The sequence below is a fragment of the Rhinopithecus bieti genome, unplaced genomic scaffold (assembly GCF_001698545.2).
Source record: "Rhinopithecus bieti isolate Rb0 unplaced genomic scaffold, ASM169854v2 scaffold_15813, whole genome shotgun sequence".
In the NCBI taxonomy this organism is placed as follows: domain Eukaryota; kingdom Metazoa; phylum Chordata; class Mammalia; order Primates; family Cercopithecidae; genus Rhinopithecus; species Rhinopithecus bieti.
The window spans coordinates 1,685,612-1,709,136 of NW_016809040.1; the positions used below are offsets into that span (position 1 = coordinate 1,685,612).

General features: G+C 38.6%; 1 long non-coding RNA gene across 2 annotated transcripts in view; it reads right to left on the reverse strand.

Annotated features, from left to right (window-relative positions):
• Positions 1-1,488: 1,488 nt before the first annotated feature.
• Positions 1,489-23,525, reverse strand: part of LOC108539530 (uncharacterized) — a 49,008-nt gene continuing 26,971 nt past the window's right edge. The window contains exons 3-6 of one of the 2 annotated variants that reach the window (XR_001888411.1): positions 22,874-22,926; positions 20,531-20,598; positions 20,164-20,284; positions 1,489-1,874 (exon numbers count right to left, since the gene is read on the reverse strand). This is a non-coding gene — a long non-coding RNA (uncharacterized LOC108539530). The remainder of the gene's footprint in view (positions 1,875-20,163; positions 20,285-20,530; positions 20,599-22,873; positions 22,927-23,525) is intronic. The other variant, XR_001888412.1, reaches the window with a different exon arrangement.

A 23,525-nucleotide genomic window follows, 5' to 3' on the forward strand; every position in this document is an offset into this window, starting at 1 on the left:
TTTTGCAAATCAGAGGAAAGATGCTAAGGCCCTGACAAGCTCTAATCTTTATGATTTAATGGAATCGTGTTAGAGCACAGAGACTGTAAAGATTGGGAAACTGAAAAAATTCTCTGTCACATCCCTGGTTTTAAAGATCTGAGCTCTTTCTAATACTCTGTCAACAGCTCACTGTCACTGGGGCTTTACAGGACAGGACAGCCCTGGTGACAAACCATCTAGAAAAAAGATACAAGAGCAAGTGGTTCATTAGCGCTGCAACACACGAGGCTTAATCTTTTTGCAGGGGGCCAGAAAATTTAACAGGCATCTTATAATAATGAGCTGGAAAGTGTGTTGTAAAGGCAAGGGAGATGATTCATTTTATTTCTGATAGTGACTTTTACTGATTCAATGTCACAGACACTCCAAATGCTGAAGTATTTGACATTGGTCAGTCTCTGGGATAAGGAATTGGGGCTTTTTTTTTTTTTTTTTAGCTAACTATAATGTGTGCCAAACCACCAAACATCACGCATTAGCACACTTGAAGTTAGCTCCCAAGAATCCCTGAAATACTTAGCACCAGGGGTTTGTCATCAGTCAGGCGGGTTTGCTGCAGGGAAGGTTAGGATCAGGGTGGTCAGTGTTGGTGGGAGGAAGAGGAAGCCCTACATGAAGAAGGAGCCAATTCCAAGCTAGAGCATGTTGTGTGTAGGCAATAACGGGGTGAAGGGAAGTAGAGGAGGGGGCTGGCAAAGCCAGGCTTGATTTTAGCTGGTGCCACAATCTACATTCTAGGGAGTCCATACTGGACTCACAGCTTGTGGACCATGGTGAGAGTGGCCAGGATGTGGGAAAACTTTAAGTCAAATGCATGGGAACAGGATGGCTCGAGTTGGAGAGAATTCTTAGCTTTCAGCTGGGAGAAAAAGAAACAGTCCAGTCTATCAGGGGAGGAGGTGAGTAAAACTAAGCAGATGTACAGGCTCACCAAAAAATTTGGGATTCTTCTAGGAAACTAGAATACTGAAATTTGTTTAACAAGAGTTTAATACAAGTGGAGTTGGGAGAACAGTGGCAAAGAGAACCGTTTGTAGAGAAGGCACCAAGCACATTAACTACAGGATCTATGGCAGTAAGACTCATTATAGACCCAAACTGTAGGTGGAATAGAGCTTGCCCTGTTTAGTGGTGGTTTGGGCAGAAACAGTGAAGACAGAATATAAGGATGAAGAATGTCAATGTGGTTCTATAGAAGGCAGCAGTGGATAGCATTTGCAAACGCTGCCTTGTATGCTGTCGGTGTTTATTTTCTTTTTATTTTCCTTAATGTAGATGTCTAGTTCTTTAACGTAGAATATAACCTTATTTTAGTATATCCCACAGGATAATTAACATCACTCTGAGAACAAAGTGTATATTCAATTACATCTCTTTGTCTTTACACACTTACTTTAATTCTGAACCACTTTGTTCTTGAAAATTTTTCTGGAAATAGTAGGCTCAGTCTCACATGGTTGTTGGTGTGTTTCAAAAGCACATAAAAAGAAGATTTTGAAGGATTAGCTCTGTGCGAGGAATCCTCTTAGAATGGATGCAGAAGGTTAAGGATCAGCAGCAGGTTTATGGATCATTTTTACTGCCACTTCAGCAGGAATTTCTTCTATGTCTACTCCTCAAATGACAACTGGCAGACACAATCTGAACAGCCGTCCTAAAAACAGAAGCTGATATACCATGTCCCGATGAAACCTAGTCAGCATCCTTGACAGGCAGTTATAAATGGAGGTTTGCTTGGTGTATTACTCATTTGGCTGGATTTGGATACATTGAATGTCTTCCTACTCTCTCCACAGTCCAGTTGCATAACATCAACAGCTTTGGTAACTCTGCTAATGTCAGAAGAGAAAGTATATAGATTAAAGTAAAGTCATCTTCTGTTAGCTATTCCAGCACTCACAAAACTATATTTCTAATAATAACAAATTAGAACTGGGCTGTCCAACATTATTGTCACTAGCTATATGTGGCTATGTAAATTTAAACTAAGTTAAATTAAGTGACATTAAGAATTCAGTTCATCAGTCACACTGGCCACATTTCAAATGCTCAATAGCCATAGTGGCTAGTAATTACCATACCAGAAGGTGCAGGAGAGCACATTTCCATTATCATAGAACATACTATTAGATAGCACTGAATTAGACTGAGTGTCATTCATGTTTGTACTCCAGTACCTAGCACCTAAGGACAGTCTGTTGACTGCCTACTACTATACATCTGCTCAGCTGGAACAAGAAGTCTGAGCTCAAATGTTTTCTTCTTGCCTTTTTCTCCATCCCCAGGTGACCTGTACCCCAGGCTTCCTTCCCAGATGCTTATACACAAATTAAAGGAATGCTTCCAAGTGCAGAGTTGAAAATGACTTTTCCTTCTGAAACCATCTTTGCAAAAATTATAACAGTGAAATAATTCTGACCTAACCAACTCTATTCTGCCTTTAGCCTCCAAACTGCCCTAGTCCTTCCTGGGTGTGGGCCAGGCTAAATTGGAAAGAAATTTAGTTTATAGTTTAAATGATAACAGCCTTTCCCAAAACTAAATTGCCTTGGTAAAATTAATGAAAGTCCACCAGGTTAGGAGGATAAGAGGAGCCTGAATTCTGCTAAGATGTAGATGTAGTTAGGCAATAACCAACCTTTGTTCTGGAAGTCACAAGGTTTGTAAATTTCTCCAGTTACTCCTGTAAATAACATCACTATTGTGTTAATATAACCTAACATCGGTCTTTTAAGATGTTTCTTCAGGCTTTTGCATTTCTGATGACTGGATGGCTCCATCCAAACCAGTGACTGCTCTGTTCCCCCATCCAGAAGCAGACTCAGCAACAAAGGACAGTTTTCCACACCCCTGTGATGACATCCCCAACTGATCAGCAGTACCCATTCCCTAGAGCCCTGCCCACCAAACTATCCTTGAAAAGTCCTAGCCTCTGAATTTTCAGAGAAACTGATTTGAGTAGTAATAAAATTCTGGTCTCCCATTTAATGGGCTGTATGTGTATTAAACTCTTTCCCCATTACCATTCCTCTGTCTCAATAAATCCGCTCTATCTGGGCAGCACACACAATGACCTCATTGGTTTCTTTCCACCTCCCTCTCACTGTCTCCCTTCCTTCCCTCTCTCTGTCTCTTTCATTCTTTCTCTTTCCGTCTTTCTAGACTTGTTTGGCCTAGGACAGGGTGCTTTGAACTGTTACTGAGCTCTAAGAGAGGGCTACAGAATGTGATTGTTCTACTTGGTGACAATAAAATCAGAGGGCTGTGGTGGTGGAATAACTATGAACATTTACTTTGGATGTCTGATTCTGTCATCTAGGAGGAAAAGAGAGAAAAATGGGGAGACATTGGGATAATAGAACAAAGATTCACTCATTTGGCTCTCCTTAATCAAACAGGGAAGAGAACTATAAAGAAAACCAACATGGATGAAGCCCTTCAATGGTCCAGATATCTCACAGCAATCAGATGAGGTAGATTTTATTTTCCACTATTTTTTTTTCTCTTTTTGAGACAGAGTCTCTCTTTGTTGCCCAGACTGGAGTGCAATGGCATTGTCTCGACTAACTGGAGCCTCTGCCTCCTGGGTTCAAGCAGTTCTCTGGCCTCAGCCTCCCGAGTGTCTGGGATTACAGGCATGCGCCAATGCGCCCAGCTAATTTTTGTATTTTTGTAGAGACAGAGTTTCATCATGTTGGCCAGGCTGCTCTCAAACTCCTGACCTCACGTGATCCACCTGTTGCAGCCTCCCAAAGTGCTGGGTTTACAGGGGTGAGCCACCGCGCCCAGCCCTATTTTCCACATTTTAGAGAAAATTAGGATTTAAGATTCAGAAAGGTAAGGTGATTTGTGCAAGGCGACAAATCTGGTAGTAAGAAGCAGACCTGACATTTTATAACTAGTCCTGTTCCCCTTTAAGCACAGAAACTCTTTCTATTACTGCAGAGGACTTTGCAAACATTGGGTGGACTGGAGATTTAAGCTCTATATGGAAAGGACGGTCCTAGCAGGGAATCTAGCAGTCCATTTTTATGCCCTGTGACAAAGAAATAGTACTTGCACAAGTTTGAAGGGCATTCTCAGGCATAGGGCTACTTCTTCAGCCAGCCCCCAGGCTACTCAGGAAAGTGTCATTCAGGAAAAAAGAGGGAGGAAATTATCTTTACCTGCTGTAAAATATAGTTTGTTGATTTTGTAAAATGCTTTTGGTGTTATTTAGTTGTTAACTACACTGCAGGCTAATCCAGGACATGGTCTTAGGGGCCTGTCTGATACAGAATTCTTTCCAGCACAGGATGCAACCTTCTTTCTTATTAGTTTACCTTTAAGTTAGGGCATGAACATTGACATGATAAGTTATTTGATGGAATTAGTTTTCTAGGTTTCTGATTGTGGGATATACCCACAATATGAAAACCAAGGTTTCTTCATATCACAGACATTTCTGACACTACCCTTATATTTGTAGGCAGTTCAGTAATTTTCAGTTTTCTACATGCATTTCGTAGGGTTCTCACTAATGTCTTGTGAGTGGATACAATCATTCCTTCTTTTTTTTTTTTTTTTTTTTTTTTGAGAGATAGAGTTTCACTCTTGTTGCCCAGGCTGGAGTGCAATGGTGCAATCTCGGCTCACTGCAACCTCTGCCTCCCGGGTTCTCCTGCCTCAGCCTCCCGAGTAGCTGGGACTACAGGCATGCACCACCACGCCTGGCTAATTTTGTATTTTTAGTAGATACGGGGTTCCTCCATGTTGGTCAAGTTGGTCTTGAACTCCCGACCTCTGGTGATCCACCCGCCTCGGCCTCCCAAAGTGCTGGGATTACAGGCATGAGTCACCACACCCGGCCAATCATTCCCTTTAAACAGATGGACAAAACAAGATACAGGGTAGTTAAGGGGACTACGTAAAATTACAAAGAAAGTCAAGCAAGTCTTCTGGTTTCTGAAACTTCTAACATTTTTTCCCAAGAACAATAGGAAATAAAGAAAAAGATAAACTCAAAATCAAGATATGTGTTCATCAAATTTATCCTCTTTTTCTTCTTTCCTATTTCTTATTCTTGGTTTGGATGTCTGTAGCTTTCAAGCTATAAAAGTTATTGGTCGAGGATTGAAAGTCTTGTGATGAGAAATACACTTCATAGTCACAAATGTCACAGAAGATATAGAACCCATGTTCTGCCCCCAAGCATTAACATTCCTTCAGGAAATTATTAGATTAGTGAAACAAGTCAATCAGTCAACTCAATAATTCATCTATAGAGAGGCAAACCAATGGCTTTGCCAACTGATTTTTCTCTCCAAATTCAAAGGCCATTGTGGTATCAGGTTTCTACTGTTCAAGTTAAGAAAAGAGAAAAGGTGCAACATTGTTTGGTAAATCACAAAAGTAATGTTTTACAATAAACCATCCAGTAAAATCTAGATTCTCTTCCACAGCTAAGTAAACTAAGGCACATTTGGGGAATGAAATTGATCTTCTTATTCCTATATCTTAACTTGCCAAGCCAACCGATGAGAGCATATATAAAACTTAAAAGCAAGCCAGAACTATTAAGAACTACTGATAATAATTAGTATTTTGAATAAAAGATTTATCCATCCAGCAAATATTTAATGAATTTATATTATGTGCTTTCTATCCTCCGCATTGTTACCTTATTGACTGATGCACAAAGACAAAGCCACGTAGAATAATTTAAACCAAGATGTGAACATTTCCTTTTTCCTGAATGTGGACTATCCAGATAATTGCTTCAACACTTCCCTCCATGGCACCTTGCTGATAAAGCTTTAATTATATTCCAAGACCACAGGTGTAAGAAAATGCAAACTAAAGCTATACCCTCCCTAGATGTTCCCCAAGAGGGAAACCCCCCACAAACTAGAAAGAAATGAGGAATCATCTTACATTAAGAAATTTCCCTTCAGAGGAGCAGGACTAGTGAGAAATCCGTTTACAAAATTTTCTAGGATGGCACTAGATCCATTAATTACCTAATCTCACGCATGCCTTATTAGTCCTCTTACAACCCTTCATATGCCTCTAATTCCCATATCCTAAAGGCCTTAGAATTGGGGCTAAAATCTTTTGGTCCCAATGAGGTCCACGAGTGGCATATTGTGCTGCAAATCTCTGCAGCGTATTTACACTAATTATGAACATTAATTACAGGGGAGCCCTGGGAGCTTAATGCCCATTCCAAAGTGAATGGCATTAAGCGAGTGAGGTTAAGCAGAGTTTACAGTCTAGGAATCACAGCAAGGCAAATCCAGATTCCATGGAGTCAAGAAGGACAGAAACAGACATAGAAACAAGCAGAGGGGCAAGGATGACTAAGAAAGGAGGAGGCTTGAGCACAAGAAAAAAGGCAGATGCCCATGTCATTTTGCACATGTGGGGCCCAAGGTTAGAGCTTACACATTATCCAGCAGCCGCTGAAATCTTCTCTAAGGTCAGAATTGGTCTCAAGAGACTGGCATGAGGCTGTCTGCAGGTGGAGGGTTGAACAACCTTAGCTGATAGAATTTAAGGCTGGAATCAAGAAAGAGCTATACTAGGAAATAATTAACCTATAAAGATATTTTTAAATAATATTCATTCATTCACTCATGAATGCGCATAGTGTGCCAAATTCTATACTAACTGTTGCTAACAGTTATTGTGTATTTGTAACATGTCAGATACTGTTCTAAACACTTTACATGTATTTATACTTTGATTTGCATAACACATAAGAAATATTATCCCCATTTTATGGATGAGGAAAATGCAGAATAGAAAATCTAATATATAATTTGATCAGGAATGCAGCTAGCAAGTTGTCCAAGTATCCAAGTGTCTTTGGAACTCAGGTTCCAAATCCAGATGGCCTACACTAATTAGTACACACTAATGAACACCATGTTATTCTGCCTCAACTCAATATTAAAAAGTAAATGGAGGCTGGGTGCAGTGGCTTACCCCTGTTATCCCAACACTTTAGGAGGCTGAGGTGGGTGGACCGCCTGAGTTCAGGAGTTTGAGACCAGCCTGGGCAACATGGTGAAACCCCATTTCTACAAAAAGTAGAAAAATTAGCTATGCAAGGTGGCACACGCTTGTAGTCCCAGCTACTTTGGGGGCTAAGGTGAAAGGATTGCTTGAGCCTGGGAGGTTGAGTCTGTAGTGAAACAAGATTGCATCACTATATTCTAGCCTGAGTGACAGAGTGAGACCCCATCTCCAAAAAAAAAAAAAGCTATATCCTACTGTTTACGTCTAAGGGGTGTTGCTCTTTCTTTATCCTCATGATCAAGTTTTCTTTCTCTACCACTATTCTTACTGGCATAAAACTACACTATAAAATCTCCCAATTTAAAATAAAATCTTTTAATCCTCTGTTTGCTTCTAGCTGTTGACCCTGTTTTTCTGCTTCCCCTTATAAAAACAAAACAAGGCCAGGCACAGTGGCTCATGCCTGTAATCCCAGCACTTTGGGAGGCCGAGGCAGGTGAATCACCTGAGGTCAGGAGTTCGAAACCAGCCTGGCCAACATAGTGAAACCCTGTCTCTACTAAAAATACAAAAAGTAGCCAGGCGTGGTGGCACACAGCTGTAGTCCTAGTTACTGGGGAGGCTGAGGCATGAGAATCACTTGAACCCGGGAGGCGGAGGTTGCAGTGAAACACGATTATGCCCCTGTACTCCAGCCTGGGTGACAGAATGAGACTCCATCTCAAACAAACAAACAAACAAACAAAACAAAAGAGAACAAACCAAAAAGTAAAAACAAACAATAGCTTGGGAAGGGTTGCCTTTACTATCTCATTTCCCATTCCCTTTTAAATCCATTTTAATCAAGTTACTCTCCCTGAAACAGCCCTTGTTGAGGTCACCAAAGATTACCATGTTTCCAATTCTAGTGGTCAATTCTTAGTTCTCCTGTGTATCTCCTCTGTAGCATTTGACATAGCAGATCACGCTATCCTTCTCAAAATTCTTTCTTGCCTTGGTAGAAACTACACTCTACTAATTTCCCTCCTACCTCATTGGATACTCTGTTTTAGTTTTCTCTGTTAAAACGTGCCAGAATTCAGACCTCAGACCTTTTCTCTACTCTTTTGACACTTTTACTATGTCTTCTCAATGTTTCTCATGGTGGAAGTACTTGCCACATTTCATCAATCTCAGACACAAATGGTTTCACCTTTTTACATCTCTTAATCAGGATGCATCCAAAAATAGTTGACATCCAGGCAGTGGTCTTGATTTCGTTTTCTTTGAATGCATTACGAGAACTTGGTCATTGTTGTTAATATTATCTTAACTTCAATCGAAATTTATGGAAAAACAGTACTATACCTGTTGGTTTTAATGGTGTTTAAAATAAATCTAAAAACTAATACTGTGATTTGACATTTAAAGATTATTATTCTATGGCTGGACGTGGTGGCTCATGCCTATAATCTCAGCACTTTGGGAGGCTGAGACAGGCGGATCTCAAGGTCAGGAATTTGAGACCAGCCTGGCCAATATGGTGAAACCCTGTCTCTACTAAAATACAAAAATTAGCTGGGCACGGCACATGCCTGTAGTTCCAGCTACTCGGGAGGCTGAGACAGGAGAATTGCTTGAACCCGGGAGGCGGAGGTTGCAGTGAGCGGAGATCATGCCACTGTACTCCAGCCTGGGTGACAGAGCAAGACTCCATCTCAAAGAAAAAAAAAAAAGAAGATTATTATTATGTATGCAGAAAACATGGAAATAGGAAATATGAAGGAATACGGAATGATGAAATTTCATTTTTTTCTTTAAAAACAACAATCAAGTGCTTTAAGCACCCAAAGAGAAAAAGATGCCATCAAAAGAGGCTTTTTTATATTTTGTCACTAAGATATATGCAAAATGATTACCTACCACATACTTATTGATGTAAAAGGAGGCAGAAGAATTTGTCAAATATGGTAGAAAAAAATAACCAAATCAATTTATAGATATGACCAATTAATGTACCATGAAAAACCATTATGGAACTATGTCATAGTGCAATCGGTAGTTTTTTTTTTTTTTTTTTTTTTGCCCTTTAGGCTATATCCTATAATCAATGGCGATCTTGATTTGATGAAACATGACATATACTGATGAGTCCTGTATTTAAAATCTCAAAAATTAATCTTTTCCTGTGCTTTAGTTGTATACATTTAGCTCTATTCTCAGTATATTCACTTGGATGTCTGGTAAATATCTTTTTATTTATTTATTTATTTATTTATTTATTTTTTGAGTCAGAGTCTCAATCTGTCACCCAGGCTGGAGTGCAGCGGCATGATCTTGGCTCACTGCAACCTCCGCCTGATGGGTTCAAGTGATTCTCCTGCCTTAGCCTTCTGAGTAGCTGGGATTACAGGTGCATGCCACCATGCTTGGCTAATTTTTGTATTTTCAGTAGAGACGGGGTTTCACCATATCAGACTGGTCTTGAACTCCTGACCTCGTGATCTGCCCACCTTGGCCTTCCAAAGTGCTGGGATTACAGGCGTGCGCCACTGTGCCTGGCCTGGTAAACATCTTAAAATTAAGCTGTCCATAGAGTATACTATGTGGGATTCCTAGTTTTCAATCCCACCCACTTCCTCTCAATATTAAAAAAATTATATCACCACTCACGAGTTGCTCAGGCCAAGCACTTAGATGTTATCCTTGATTCCTCCCTTGCTGTTATACTACATTTTCAATCCATCAAAAATTCTGTCATTTATCTTAAACTCTACTACTTAATACCATCTCTGCTGCTACCACCCAGGTTTGGACCTTCACCATTTCTTGTTTCTATTTTTGTTTCACATTGTAGCGCTCAGAGTGAACTTCTGAATACATAATTAAGGTCATGGTGCTCTCTTGCTCAGCACCCTGAGAAATAAAATAGCCAAAATAATAATAAAAACAGCTCAATAGATGTACTCAATAGCAGAATTGAGAGGACAGAGAAAAAAATGAACTTGAAGATAATATAGTAGAAATTATCATTATCCTATCAGAATATCAGAGAAAATAGACTGAAAAAAATAGTAAATAAATTTTCAGGGAACTGTGGCACTATGACAAATGCTCTAACTTTGGTATCAGAATCCTGAAAAGAGAGGAGAAACTTAACAGAGCTGAAAAATTACTAGGAGACTAGAAGAAATAATGACTGAATGCTTCACAAATTTGGTGAAACAACAATGATAGATTCAAGAAGTAGAGTGAGCTCCAAACAAGATAAACTAAAAAGTAGTCTAACCCAGATATATGATGGTCAAATTTCTGAAAATCAAAGAAATAAAATATTGGAAGCAGCGAGTGAGAAGTGACATTTTACCTCTAAGGGAAAAACAATTTGGATAATAGTGGATCTCTCTTCAGAAACCATGGAGGTCAGAAAGAATTTGCACAATTTTCAAGTGCTAACAGAAAAAAAAAAAAAAAACCCGTGACGTCAGATTTCTATATTCAGCAAAGATATCTTTCCAGAAGAAAGGGAAAATCAAAATATTCTCAGATGAAGGAAAACTAAGAGAAATTTTCACCAGTAAGCCTACCCTAAGAGAATGATAAAGGAAGTTTTCTAAACAGAAATGAAATGATAAAAGAAGGAATCTTAAAACATTAGAAAGAAAAAAAATAACAGAAAGAGTAAAACATGGGCAAATACATTTTCTTCCATATAGTTTTCTAAATATTATTTAACAATTCAAGCAACAATTTAACAGTCTGAGGTAATTTTAAATATGTATAGAGGAACTATTTAAGACAATTATAATTGGGAGAAGATAAAAAAACATGAAGGGAATAAGATTTCTATACCTTACTTGCATTGGTAAAATGTCAACACCAGTTAAGTTGGGATAAGTTATTTGTATATAATATAATACCTGGAGCAGCCACTAAAAAACCTAAAAATTAGACAAACTAAAAGACACTATAGAGAAATCCAAATTTAATTCGAAAAAATGTGCATGTAACACAGAGAAATGCAGAAAATGAAAAAGAGGCAAAAGGCATACATATTAGAAAATAAGAAATAAAACTGTCTCTATTTGCAGATAACATGATATCAACATCCTAAGGAATCTATTTTTAAAATCCTAGAACTAATAATGAGGTCATAGAATACAAGATAAACATAATAAAAATACATAAGTATAAATATAACAAAACATATACAGGACTCATATGCTATAAATTGTTACTATTGATGAAAGACATCAAAGATTTAAATACATGGCAAGACATACCATGTTCATGGGTTGGAAGATACAAGATAGTAAAGATGTCAATTCTCCCCAAACTTATATACAGGTTTAACATAATTCCTATCAAGATTCTAGAAGAATGTTTTACAGATATAGACAAGATTATTCTAAAATGTGTATGGAAAGATAAAACAGACCCAAAGAAAAAAAACAAAAAAAAAAATGATACTAACAAACAATTTTGTAAATGAAGACTAAGGCAAGATGAAACTGACTTCAAGTTAAAGTAATCAAGAGAGAGTGACAGAGGTATGGGAGCATAAATCAATGGAACAGAATAGAAAATTCCAAAATATAACCAACAAACTTTTGTAACCAACAAACCAAAATGTAACCAACAAACTTTTGACAAAGTGCAAAAGCAGTTTAATGGTAGAAGATAGTCCTTTCAACAAATAGTGCTGGGAAATTGAATATACACAAAAAATGACCTTGACCTGAACCTCACACCTTTTACAAAAATTAGCTCAATATATCACAGACTTAAAAGTGGTTATAAGACTATAAAACTTTAAAAAATAAATATAGGAGAAAATATTTGAGATCTAGAACTAGGCAAAAAGATTTTAGACTTAACACCAAACCACAGTCTACAAAAGAAAAAAAAACTATACTTCTTCAAAACTACAAACTTTTGTTCTGCAGGAGATATTGTTAAGCAGATGAAAAGAGGAGCAATAGATGGGAAGAAAATAATTTCAAAGCATATAGTCATCAAAAGGCTAATACCTAGTATGTAGAAAATACTCTCAAAACTCAACATTTAAAAAAAAAAAAAAAAAACGAAAGAAAGAAAACCCCAAATAATCCAGTTAGAAAATGGGTAAAAGACATGAAGACATTTCACTGAAAAGATTGTATAGGTGGCAAATAAACATATAAAAAGATGTTAATTATCACTATGCATTAGGGAATTGCAAATTAAAACCACAATGAGATATTGCAACACAAAAATCAAAATGGCAAGATTAAAAAATAGTGACTGTGAGGAGATAGACTGGATCACTCACGCATTGCTGGTGGGAGTGTAAAATGGCACAGCCACTCTGAAAAAAAGTTTGTCAGTTTCTTTAAAAATTAAACATGTAATTTCCATATATCCCAGCAAATACTCGACTTATTTCATAGAAATGTAAACATATATTCACATAAAGATAATTAAAACATATACATGAATGTTTATAGTAGTTTCATTCATAAGATCACAAGACTGGAAACAATTCAGATGTCTCTTGACAAATGAATAATTAACCAAACTGTGGTACATCCATCCATACTATAGACTACTAATCAGAAATATAAAGGAACAAATTACAAAATATTGTATACAGAGCAAATTGAAAAAGTCTCCAAAGAATTATACTTAGTGGAGAAAACCAATTACAGAAGATTGTCTATTTTATGATTTCACTTACGTAATAACCTTGAAATAACAAATTATGGAAATGGAGAACACGTTAGTGGTTGCCAGAGATAAAACACCAGGAACTAGGAACAAGAGAGATGAGACAAAAGTGGGAATAGGTATAAAAGGGCAACGTGAGGGATCACTGTGATGATGAAAATGTTTTGTCTCTTGATCCTATTGACATCATCACTGTGATATTGTACTATAGTTTCACAAGATGTTACCACTGAAGGAAGATGAGTAAAGGATACATAGGATCTCTCTTTATTATTTCTTAAAAATGTAAGTGAATCTTCAATTTTCTAAAAAAAATTAAAACGATAATCGTCTTTTTGGAAAAGGAACATTAATGGAAAATTTGCATAATCTGAATAAGATCTATATTTAGTTAAGAGTAGTGTGTCAATGTTAGTTGTTAGTTTTGACAAATGTATTATAAATGTGTGAGATGCTAGCATTAGAAGAAATTGGGTAAAGTTTATGCAAGAAATCTGTTTCATTGCCACATTCTTGCAAATCTAAAATTATTCCAAAATAAAAGAATTATTGTTTTAAAAGATAATTTACTATTTAAAACAAAACACCAATAATGTATTATAGGGTTTATAACATATATAAAAGTAAAATGTATGATAACTATACAGCAAAGGATAGAAGGAAGAAATGAAAGCATTCAGTTGTAAGGTTCATACATTTTGCAAGAAGCAGTATAATATTTTGAAGGTCGACTATTGTATATAAAAAGTAAACACTGTAAACCCTAGAGCAACCACTGAAACAAAAAGTTTTAGCTAATAAGCCAATAATAAAGATGAAGTAGAATTTAAATTATGATTGATCTAAAAGAAGATAGAAAACACAACAAAGGCCGGGCGCGGTGGCTCACGCCTGTAATCCCAGCACTTTGGGATGCCAAGGCAGGCGGATCACAAGGTCAGGAGATCGAGACGACGGTGAAACGCTGTCTCTACTAAAAATACAAAAAATTAGCCTGGCGCGCTGGCGGGCACCTGTGGTCCCAGCTACTCAGGAGGCTGAGGCAGGAGACTGACGTGAACCCGGGAGGCGGAGCTTGCAGTGAGCCGAGATCGCGCCACTGCACTCCAGTCTGGGCAACAGAGCGAGACTCCAAAAAAAAAAAAAGAAAACACAACAAAAATGGATCGGGCTCAACTAGAAAACAAATCATAAGATAGTAGATTTAATGGTTAACCATATGAATAATTACATTAAATGTAATTTTTTAAACAGAAAAATATAAAAAAATTTAAAGTAAAATAATAGAAAAAACTATATATTGGAGACATTCAACATTCAAAAGTTAAAAGATAAGTATTTGTTACATACATAAAAATTAGTGACCAGAATATGTAAAACGCTCCTTTAAAGAGTAAGATAAAGACAATTGAAGAAAAAGATAGAACATATATTTAAACAGACTCATAAGAGCAGAAACATGAATGTCCTGTAAACACAAGAAAGTTTAAGTTCAATTTCATTCGGAATAAAGGAAATATAAATTAGAACCAGAAGGTGTAAATTAAAACCAGAATGTGAAGAATGTAAATTATCATTCAGTGATGGTGACTATAAAATTGGCACTGTGGACGGCAGTCTGGCATTATCAGCATAATCAAGGATAGGAATGCTTTATAACCCAGTGACTCCACTTCTAGACAATTTCCTGCATTATGTATTCACATAGATATGTACACAAATGCTTATTCCAGCATTGTTTTAAACAGAAAAATTGAAAACAACTTAAATATTATCAAGAAAAAAGGGACAAACTATAGTTTAGTTATACAATGGAATACCAGGGAGATAATTAATTTGATGTGTCTATAGCAATAGGAATTAACTTAAAAATGTTAAGTGAAATAAAGCAAGTTGTTTACAAATACATTTTATATATAAACTGTATTTACAAATGCAATTTATATGCATTTAAATTATACAAAGCAATATCTATCGATTATAGATATATCAATCTGTAGTAACAATAGGAAAGCATGCTAATGATATGTCACCAAATCCAGAATAGCAATCACTCACGGTGAGAGGGAAGATAAGTCAGAATGAAGAGGAAGGGAAGGAGTGTGGGAAGACTGCAGTTACATTGTAGCTTTAAATTACTTTGAAAATAAGAAATGTGAAGTGACTAGGTTAATGACTAGGTTAGCTCTTGACAAATTTTGATATTGTGTTTACTGGGTTCCTTTTATTATTTTTGGATTATTTGTTCGTTCCAAATATTTTCTCTTTCTTTTCTTTTTTATTTACTTTTATATTTATTTATTTATTTTTTGAGATGGAGTCTTGCTCTGTCTCCAGGCTAGAGTGCAGTGGCACAATCTCAGCTCACTGCAACCTCCACCTCCCGGGTTCAAGCAATTCCCCCACCTCAGCCTCCCGAGTAGTTGGGACTACAGGTGCACGTCACCACATCTGGCTAACTTTTTGCATTTTAGTAGGGACGGGGTTTCACCATGTTAGCCAGAATGGTCTCAATCTCCTGATCTTGTGATCTGCTCGCCTTGGCCTCCCAAAGTGCTGGGATTATAGGTGTGAACCACCATGCCTGGCCCCAAATTTTTTCTTAATTAAATAAACAAAATTCCCAACTGAGGAGGTCCTTTAAATATCTGCACAGCCTGGTGTAGCTGAAGTTTTGGTTAAAGGTTATGGAAGTGCTCTACGGTTTCCAGTGAGTTGAGGGTTGGACCTTTGTCCTAGAATTCGGTGTTGGTGGTAATGGCTGCTGTTGCTTGTTTCTGGGTTCCTTAAGTCCGCATTAGGCTTCATTAGCCATACATCCACACCTCTGTAAACAATCTCTACATTAAATTCCCCTTGGCTGAACCATCTGAGTGAAATCTGATTTCTTACCATGACTCCACCTGCTTTCTCTGTGAGGGTGTTAAAGAAAGAGGCCTTACTATTTTCACATATTTTACAGAACATAGGGTAGAATCACTAGAAGATTCTGCCCCTAAGAGAGCCAGACTTAGAAAAGAGCTTCTCTTCCCACCTTGTATACCTGACTTTGGAGGGCGTCATTTTTTCACACCTCAAAAAGCCAGAAAGGCGTAGCAAATCAAAGCTGACTTCTCAGCCAGCTTCCAGGGATAGAATCCCAACCCTGTCATTTATGGATTGAAATGTTGGGGTAAATTACCAAACTTCCCTTTTCCTCAGTTTCCTCATCTAGAAAATGGGGCTGTAACCCTGACCTTAGTGTGAAGATTAAAGCGCACATTCCGTGTGCAAAGTGCTCTCTGAATAGCCTGACTTCCAAGCAGTTGCTAGCCCCAGATCAATCCTGTGGCTCGTAGTCTCTCTTCTCTTTCTTCTCTTACTGACTGCTTTGTCTCTGATCAGCCTGATTGTCTGCTTCCTTTATACAGTATCTGCTAAAGGAGACAGTGTTGTAATAATAACAACAAACAAGATAGGAAGAATTAACCTCCCATCTCTCTTGTAAATGTCGACAGGTTCCATCGTTATATTACAATCCCAATTAAAGGGAAATTCCCCACCAAGCCATAAACCTAAAATGAAAAAACCCTATAGGGATGAATAAGCCTCTTCCGTGAGCAAACCTGCTATTTATCCTTTTTGTGTGTGTGTGTGTGTGTGTGTCACTGCTTATGTGTGCTCAAATCCCCGCTGAACAAATCCTGCAAGCTGATGAAGGAGCAAAGCTAAGGGCATCCATCGGTGAGTCTGTCAAGACTTTACTTGTAATGAGTCTCCCATGGATTTGATTATTACTGGATATTAATTATTAATGGTATTTCCTGCAGGAGGCCTGTGTGGGCTTCTTTTCCCCCAACCTCTATTTTGAACCGGAATTAAAAAATAACCAGAAATCTCCCCCAGTGGAGCAGGGAGAGGGAAAAGAGAAAGGAATCGAGGGAATCCCTCTGCTAGTCTTTCACCACTGGCACCACTTGAAATTCTGGGGCTGTTCACATAATTAAGAGTAGGAAGCAGCTCTGTGCTTAGCCTCCTCCCGTCCTCCAGCTGTAACCCCTCTTTCAAAGCCACAAAGGAGAAACAAAGCGCCTTTCTGCCTGCCTCCTGTCCCCCATCCTCACTCTCCAGTTCTAACCCTGTCTTCTTTGACAATTAATTTCCTCTGATGGTTATGTTAATTTTTATGGCTTCCTAATGATTAGAAATATTTGGCACATTAACATCATTTAACTTTCCTCTCCCTGGGGGCGGGGAAGAGACAGGGATGTAGCTAAATGGTGAGAAACAGCTGGAAAAGCCAAGGGTGAAAATCAGAATTCTGTGCCAAGCATTTCAATGGGAAGGTGAAAGATGGACACCCAGGAAAGTCTGGAGAAATTAAAGCCAAATAAAGAAATAAAAATAAGGCCAAAAGATCAGAAACATAGCCCTGCCCCTGCCCTGTGTGTGTTTATCCTTTATACACTGTTGACAGTCCATATGTTGCTTCCGAGCAATGTTTTAAAGACGGCTACACCTGTCAGGGTGTCTGGGAGGTAAAGACAGAGCAGATGTTGAGATTTGTGCCATGGAAGAGAAAAATTCATTTTGTCTAGCAAAAAGTGGCATGCTCCTGTGCGTCCTGAAGGGGTCCCTCCACCATTGCCACTCTCCCCTTTTCCATAAAGCAATGGGCCCCACATGGTGCCGCAGATGGAAAGATGGAATTTAATTTTACTGGCGTTCAATCAAAACAGAATAATGTGTTTAATATCCCTGCAGTGTAAGTGAAAGGGAGAGATTTATGAACTCCTGGGAGGCAAGAGATTCCAAGCAGTGCTTTCATATCTCCTCATATGTATAAACATAGAATTGCAGTGGAAAATATGGATAAATCCAGGTTAAGATCTCCGCCTCCTCCCCCATGTTGCTACTTTAAGTTCAAGCCTTTCTGACAAAGGGGTGGCACTCTCTCTCACCAAGAGAACAGCTGCATTAATACAAAGGTAGTCAGGCACCCTGAGCTTAATCCCAGACTTAATTCAGAGGGTGATTTGGTCACAGGTGTCAAGGGAAGAGATAGATGCTTCTGATTGGCAGACATATTCAGTAGGGAAGAGCCTCACAAAGCAAGTTACTAGAAACTCCACCTCAAGTTTCATTTAAAATCTAGTAGATGGTGGGCAGGGCCAGTGGCTCACGCCTGTAATCCTAGCACTTTGGGAGGCCGAGGTGGGTGGATTGCCTGAGCTCAGGAATTTGAGACCAGCCTGGGCAACATGGGTGAAACCCCATCTCTACTAAAATACAAAAAATTAGCTAGGCATGGTGGCGTCACTTGTAGTCCCAGGGAGGGTGAGGCAGGAGAATTGCTAGAACTGGGGAGGCAAAGGTGGCAGTGAGTCAAGATCGCACTACTGTACTCCAGCCTGGGCGACAGAGGGAGACTCTGTCTCTAAAAAAAAAAAAAAAAAAAATCTAGTAGATGGTAATCATATGGCTATATGTTTGTTGATAAAATAGCAACAAATCATATACATAGGGAAAACAAAAATCTGGAATTAAGTATCTCAAAATGCTATAAGAAGTTGAGTTAGGATAGTAAAATTATAGGTAATCATTGTCTTTTATAACTTTTCTCTAAATTTGTTTCTAATGCAATGATATTATTTTTATAATGGTGAATATATGTACATTGTCTGTGTATTTGTGAGTAAGAATTTCTATTTTTGGTGTGCATTAGAATCACCTAGGGAGCTCTTTAAAAATGTGGATGCATGAACCCCACTTTAGATCTCCTGAAATAAGTAAATGAATAAATACAATACAATACAATACGATATAAAACCCAATCTTCCCCTAACCTAACCGAATTCTCCCAGATTTGCTTATCTGGTGTGGAGTTGTCAGGCAGGCTATCTCATCTGGTCTGCATTATATTCATATTGGTCACTCAAAGCTTATTCCAAAAGAATACTCTGCTTTCTGTATAATTTTCCTAGAAAACATTTTACAGTCATGTCTATATCTGATTCTTTCTCATAAAAATATCTTTAAACTCTGTACTTTTCACTTTGGGATATGATTTTCAATATCCAAATAACAAAGCCCAGTGTCTGCCAGAATACCAACTTAATCCTGTCCCTTTCTCACAGATACATACACATGTCTACGTTCATACCAGCAAGGAGGAGTCTACACATACATGGTTCCACTACTGTTAGGTAAATTCAGTTAATTTAGTGAAAAATCAAAAGTTAATCAAATTTGGGATTGACTGAATGAGCCATTTGGGAAGATTTTAAAAACCCGTTAATTGGTATGTATCATTAATATTAGTCAAGAGAGTTGAATCAGGTTATACTGAGGATGCCACTGTACAGCTGCAGAGGCATCCTTATTTGAACTCTCTAGTGACAGAGTAAAGTCAAATAATATGGTTTTCTCATGTTAAGTTTTTAGGTCCAGTTAACAGTAATTATATCAAATTAAAGCAAAATCATTTTGGTTACAGTGTAACCTCAGGTATGGTTGATTGTACACACACACACACACACACACACACAGACACAGACACACACAGAATACACATCAATTAGAGGTTTGGAGAGACTGTCACCACATTTGCGTAAAGATATGGTCATCCATAATGGTGTGTTTTTAAAGATGTTGTCAATGGGATTGAATATGGCCTCCCAGCTAACTGCACAGCACTGCAAGAAAAATGCAAAGGTACTTTATTTTTTTGTTTAACCAGGAGGAGCTATTGATGCAGAGGAGCGTTTCATTTCCCCCACTTTCTGTCTGTGCCACTAAATGCCTGATGTTACCTTGAATCAGCTGGCTCTTCTGCCAGGACTGGCAACTGTCCATTCTAGACCTGGATTGGCTTCCAGAGCTAGGGAACAGGGTTCCACAACTAATCAGATGCCAGCTTCTTCAAGCAGGGACCACCATTTGTTTGGCTGTGTGTAAAACAAACTCTTCGAACTTACATGTTGACCATTTGTCCCAGCCCAAGACTTTTCAGATAGACAGCTCTTATTAATAAAAATAACACCTTACTTAACTAGCTCTTTTCACTTCCTGAGCACTTGCACATCCACTATCTCACTTCAATTATTATTATTATTATTTTTTTATTTTTTTGAGACTTAGTCTGGCTCTGTCACCCAGGCTGGAGTGCAGAGGCACAATCCCAGCTCACTGCAACCTCCACTTCCCGGGTTCAAGAGATTCTCCTGCCTCAGCCTCCTGAGTAGCTGGGATTACAGGTGTGCACCACCACCCTAGCTAATTTTTTGTATTTTTGGTAGAGATGGGGTTTCACCATGTTATCAGGCTATTCTCGAACTCCTGACCTCATGATCCGCCCGCCTTGGTTCCCAAGGGCTGGGATTACAGGTGTGAGCCACCATGCCCGGCCACTTCATCTATTCCTGTGGGTTGTAATGGACACTAGTCTTTGCAACTTACATGTAATTCTGTGACATGCTGGTGATCTGGACTTGTGGACTAGTAACTTCTCATAGACCTTGCAGGGTAGGAAAAGATTTCCTTGATTTTCTTAGGGTGTTTGCTGGGTCTGAAAGGAAAGCTACAAAGACAAATTAACAGGGGAAAAGCATATATATTTATTTAGTATAAGTTTTACACCACACAGGAGGCTTCATAATGAAATGAAGCCTTGAAGAAATGGTTAAAATTGTGTATTTTTGTACTAGATTTGATGGAGAGTAGACAGTCATGGGAAAATATAATTGACAGAGTATGATCTAATGGTAATAAACTGGGGAAACTTTGCCAGGCCTGTTGGTTCAGTTGCTTCTCTGTGACACTTTACCTTCAGGGATAAGGATTTCCCCTTCCTCCCGGTATAGGGAGTGCACCTCTCACAATGGGATCTATGACCTGCTTGAGGAGAGAAGAGTGAGAAAAGATTACAGAGAACTTCCTGCTTCTGCAGTTTTCTTAATTTCCTGTAGCTTAAAATACTCAATGTATTGGGCTGGGCGCAGTGGCTCACGCCTGTAATCCTGACACTTTGGGAGACCCAGGCGGGTGCATCACTTGAGGTCAGGAGTTTGAGACCAGCCTGGCCAACATGGTGAAACCCCATCTCTACTAAAAGTACAAAAATTAGCTGGGTGTGGGGGTACATGTCTATAATCCCAGCTACCTGGGAGGCTGAGGCAGGCGAATCTCTTGAAACTGGGAGACGGAGTTTGCAGCGAGCCGAGATTGCGCCACTGCACTCCAGCCTGGGCAACACAGTGAGACTCCATCTCAAAAAAAAAAAAAATAAAACAAAAAAAAACCTCGATGTATCAAGGTGCCACATTTGGGGGTAGAATGTTCTGAGCTCTGTCACCACAAACTCAAGGCCCTCAGTGACAGAAAATAATCCCTTTTATTTTCTGACATTCAGCTGAAATAACTTTCCCTGAGTCTATCCTAAAAGTGTGTCAGTCCATTGTTTCTTCAATGGTTTGTGTAACACCCTGACCCTGTGATTCTTCAATCTTCAGAGCAGGACACACTTGGCCCTACTTGTAGTTTCAGCCTTATAGAAAATTCAGAAAAATCTTTCCCTAAGTAATGTTAAGTGTCAAGTTTATGCACTCATTTACCATTACTGAGTGCTTACAATGTGCCTGGTGCTTAACTTATATTATTTCATTTAATGTGTATAGCATCCCTTGAGTGGATGTAGCCATCTTCACTTTAGAGGAATGGGAACTGAGGTCCAAGGCTACATAACTACAAGCAAAGAAACCAGGATTCAAACCTAGTTTTCTCTGAATCTGAAACCATTGTTCTTTGTCTTAAATTGAGTGTTGCCTTTTCCTACTAGGAGCTGCCTCTGAGAGCAGCATTACCTATCTTTCTAAGATCCAGCAAAGCACTCCTTTAGTCCTTTGGCTAATGGTAACCATATCTTACTTGTCATTCTGCCAGGCCCATAAATCATGTGTTGTCATATAGGGTGTGTGTCTCTGCCCCCTACTACATTGTGTACTCTTTGTGGGCAGCTGCAATATCTCACTTATCCTTGGAGCTCCAGAACCCAGCAATGTCCCTGGAACATAGTAACTACTCAATAAATGCTAATTGAATACATGAACGAATGAGTAACTACATCTGCCACAGGTCTGTGAAAGATGAAGTTTTGAAATGTTTCCTTGAAAAGTAGATGTTCACTTGTATGGAGCCATCTGGATCCTGAATTCTCTGAGTTTGATACCCCTCAACCTCATTAACCATACCTTTCCTGCTTCCCTAGTCCTGCAATAAACTTAGCACTCCATGAACAGACCCATACCTGGGACTTTCTGAAAATGATGGAAACTTGTTCCCTATTTTCTTCTTCGTGTGGCCTCAGAAGTAAGCTTCCTCTGGGAGCACATTGAGCAAACCTCTGACAGCTGCTTCCAAGATCCCTAAGTTTCTAAAGCATGTGCCAGCTTCCTCTGACCCACTGAAGTTGTCTTGTGATAAATCCTCAGTGTTCCTTAAACTATCTCTGGTGAAAACGAAAAGAGTTTTTCTCCCAATTTGTCATAAACTGATACTTCTGGAAAATAAAACATCACACACTTGGATGTCATGACAATGTCAAACTGATATAACAAGTTTCCAGATCCTTTCTCTCAATTTCTTTACTTAACTCCTTTATGACTAGTAACAGTATGTGGATTGATGCTGGTCCATGGGCCACACTTGAAGGAGCATCAGCATAAACCATGAAATTCTGATTTTGTCTCTGGAGTAGTATATAATAGAAATGGAATGCAAGTCACATATAAGATTTTAAATGTTCTAGGAGCTGCATTAATAAAGGTAAGAAGAAACAGGAGATACTAATTCAAATACTATATTTAGCCCAATATATCCAAAATATTATAATTTCAATATGCAATCAATATAAAAATGATGAATAAGCTATTTTACAATTCTTTTATTTTGCACTAAGTCTTTGAAATCTGGTGTGTATTGCTACCTAAAGCACGGCTCCATTTGGATAAGTCACAACAGCACATATTGCTAGTGACTACCATATTGAGCAATGCAGCTCTAGAGTCGTCACTGCTACCACATTTACTGACTCTAATCCCTTTGAGGTTTCACCATTGCTCTGTAGAAACTTCCTTAGTTACCTCTAAGCTTCAGAAACATTCTGACTCACCAGGACTCCTGCATTCAGTTTCAAGCAGTCCTCTAGAATGAAACACTTTAGTTCTGGTATAGAAAAGACAGAAACATTAAAGGCAACAATTGGTAAAAAGCAACATACTCTCACCCACAAGAACTCAAGATATGTAGTTCAGCAAATCATTTTGAGCCTCTACAAGGTGTCAGGCATTCAGGCATGGGTGCTAGGTGGATGATCAGCCAGTATCTGTATATTGTCTTTATTTTGTACAGTTGGAACCATCTCATTCTTAAATTCTAAAGACCCTAGGGATCCCTTCTAGAAGAAGAAAACAAAAACTCCATAGCTCTATAGGCTACCCCCAGTTCAGCCCTGAGCCGGTATCGCTCCTGGCCTTACTTTGAATTCCCAGATCTGCATTGACTGGATTTCATTCTTCTTCCCCAATGATATCATCTCTGCCTGGAGACTGGATTATTGCTCTAGGAGCTGTCTTCTTTTGGTGCTAACTACCAAACCATCTAGATGTTGGTCTTTTTTTTTCATGGGACCTCTATGTTTTTACTGTAATTGTTCCTCTTTAAGAATCATCCTGAATATTGCACTTAGTTGTGAACTTGGCTTAGGACATTCGTGACCTATCCACTTCCTTCCCTGAAGAATAGCTCCCAAGTTTCATTCAAAC